The sequence below is a fragment of the Aptenodytes forsteri genome, unplaced genomic scaffold (genome assembly GCF_000699145.1).
Source record: "Aptenodytes forsteri isolate BGI_AS27 unplaced genomic scaffold, ASM69914v1 Scaffold147, whole genome shotgun sequence".
NCBI classification, from domain to species: domain Eukaryota; kingdom Metazoa; phylum Chordata; class Aves; order Sphenisciformes; family Spheniscidae; genus Aptenodytes; species Aptenodytes forsteri.
Genome location: NW_008795320.1, coordinates 1,965,183 through 1,968,119, shown reverse-complemented (window position 1 = coordinate 1,968,119; position 2,937 = coordinate 1,965,183).

Sequence of the window (2,937 nt, the reverse complement as noted above, 5' to 3'; positions counted from 1 at the left end):
GTTAAAAAAAAAAAAATCGTGTCTTATTAATTTTTACAGTCCAGGGTGCAGTTCAGGTTGCTCTGCTTGTTTTAACAAGTTGCTCATCATGTTGAATGATATGAAAAAAAAATCTTCAGCATGTGAGATCATATATTCTAATGGCAAAAATCAGTTTGTTATCAGCTGTCTTCACCGTAGTTACTAGGAAAGCTGGTTTACTTATAGTTGTTATTTTACTGTAGAAATTTCAGTATAACATATGAGTCTCAATTACCCATTGTCTTCTGAAGATCTTGGTGCATGTTCTGTTTACCCTGTGAAAGCTGTCTCCTGTTGAAACTTTGAAAGCTGCTTCTGAAAATGGTTTTACATTTTTGCCTAGCTGGCAGTGAGTGGCCTCTCTGGCTGCAGACTACTTCTGTCTGCTTCTTGCACCTAAAATGATAGGTAGCTGTGCTTTTCAAATGATCCCATTTGATTAAGTTGCTTTGTTAAAGTATGCAAAGAGTTCATATGGGAAATGCTGCTTTGGAAAATGACCTAGAGGTTTTACTGGTGCTGCTTAATTTTTCCCCTTATTGCGTAGGAATTATCCCATTCCATGTAAAAAGTAATTTTTATGAAAGGCTTTATTGCCTGTTCTTTTGGAAATGAGAAGAGTTTTGATCCCCTACTTAAGGTTGACATAGGACAAGAGAATGAAGCTTAAGACATGATAATGTATTGAAGGGGGGTGTGTGTGAAGTGGAAGTGTATTGCGCATTTCTTGAATAAAAATTCTTTAATACTGTTGGTGCTTGTTTCATGTGGTATTTGTTATGAAATGAGTTACAATATTCCAGGAATCGATAATTCTTAGCAAATAAAAGGCTCTTCCTGTTGGATAATTTTAAATACTATCCCCTGTTAAGGCTACTTTGTGTAAAACATTTCCTGTGTGTGAGGCCCACAGGAGGAACAGGAAGTAAGAGAAATTGCTCTGGGGTAAGTTTGAAAGTTTTGGAAACTTGGGAGATTCCCTGTTAGGAGATTCCCTGTTACTATGCTTTGCTGGAAATATTTTTTTAAGGTTACGAAAGTCGCTGGGTTAATGTATGTATTTTAGCTGAAGAAATGTGTGCTCATATTTAGTAATTCTAATAGAATGATTATGATTCTTTAAACTGATATGTGCAGATGGGTTTAATTAGTTCATTACTGCTGGCCCTCAAAGTGCAGCAAAACCCATCTGTCTTCGTTGGTGACCAGACACCAGGGGATTGCAAAGCCTGGCATTCTCATACAGAGTGTTCTTTAAGTAGTTCAGTTGAAAAAAAAAAAGAAACTATCGCGTGGCTTCCTGGCAGCAGCCATTGGATCAGGCTGTAACTCCAGCTGTAAATTGCTGGGTTATGATGACATGGCAGGTTGGTTTTGAAGAGGAAGTATGAGGAGCTGAGCTGGCTTATACTTGTGTTACGGCTTATTTGTGGAGCTGGTAAAACATGAATGACTTAATAAGATCGAGCAGTATTTAATTCCCTGAAAAGTTATGAATTGTTGCAGGAGGGTAGGGAAGGAAGAACTAGTAAATGCAAGTTCTCTAGCATTAAATCATTTTGTAGAATTGTTCTTGAGTACTTCAGATTTCGTATTGCTGTTTTAAGAATGACTGCCCTGCCTTCTGCTTCTCTGCCATGTTTCCTTAAAGTTGCTGCAGGTCTGTTAGCCAGCCACTTTTGGATCCTTTACACTGAAATCATGGTCAGCTATTTGAAAGATAGAGTTGAAGCAGGCAGTGCTGCGTATATGTCAATCTAAAATGGTAGTTTCTGCTCTGTTTTATGTTGCTGCTTTACAGTGGTTTGGCATTCATTAAAAAAAAAATACTCTTCAGTGCAAGGGTATAACTGAAATCCTTAGACTGTCTTGAGCATTCTCACAAAAGAGAGTAACATGTAGGTACTGTAATACTCCAGAAGATTACCCAGGTACAATAAGCCAAGCCGTAGACAAGTCATTCTGATTCCATCAATGAAAGAAGTTGCTCTAAGTAGATGTATGTTGTGATAGACAATGTTCACTGCTGACAAGAGCTAGCACGAGTTGCTTGAGGTACAGTTAACGCTATTTTTCATGCTAGTTAATCAGGAAGTCTCATTTTAGGAGGTTTAAGCATATATTGTAGAGTTTAATAACTGTTTTTTCGTTCAGATCGGTGTTAGGGAAAAATACTATTTGTTTTCCCAAGTAGAAAAGAATTGATAGAGGAATCTTGTGTGCAGGCATACCCCAATCTGGGAGCTGCCTGGACCTCTTCACTGCTCTTTCTAATTGCGCTCTGTTAGTCTGGCACTGGTCTGGCTCCAGCGGTGTTAGTGTGGCTGGAGGGCTGCTTTAAGCCTGGCACAGACTCTTAGCTTGGCTGAGAGAACAGCCCAAACTCGGTGTGGTGCGTGCTGTCTGTCTGTAGTGCCGCTGGAGCTCTAGCATTAGTAGTCTTCACTATTGACTCGATAATTTCACTAGAGATAGCCTCTTTACAGCCTAGCAGAGGCTCCTTTGTATATAAGGTTGTTAAGAATTGCTGAAGTGAATATTGGTGATGGAGTTGACTCTTGACACTCTTGCTCTTGTTTTAGTCAGAGGTGGTGTTCTAATCGCATCGCTTTCCTGTGAAGAATGCTAGGCTGTATTAACTGTGGGTTTTTGGTCTTAGTCCCCTGTGGTACCCTTGCAAAAGGAGCAAGCTCCACTATAGGAAGTGGAAGAGCTGCAGTTTTCTAGCACTGCTGGGTCTTGGGTCTCCACCATCACCATCTAATAATTTTTCTTTGTATAAACTGTCCTTGGCTCACTTGCAAAGACAACTGTGCACTTTGACTTGCTTTTTTTCTTACTACTGTAAACTATGCTGGATATTTGTGGCAAACCTATCTAACTTTTTTAATCCTTTTCTTTCTTTTTTCTACAGCA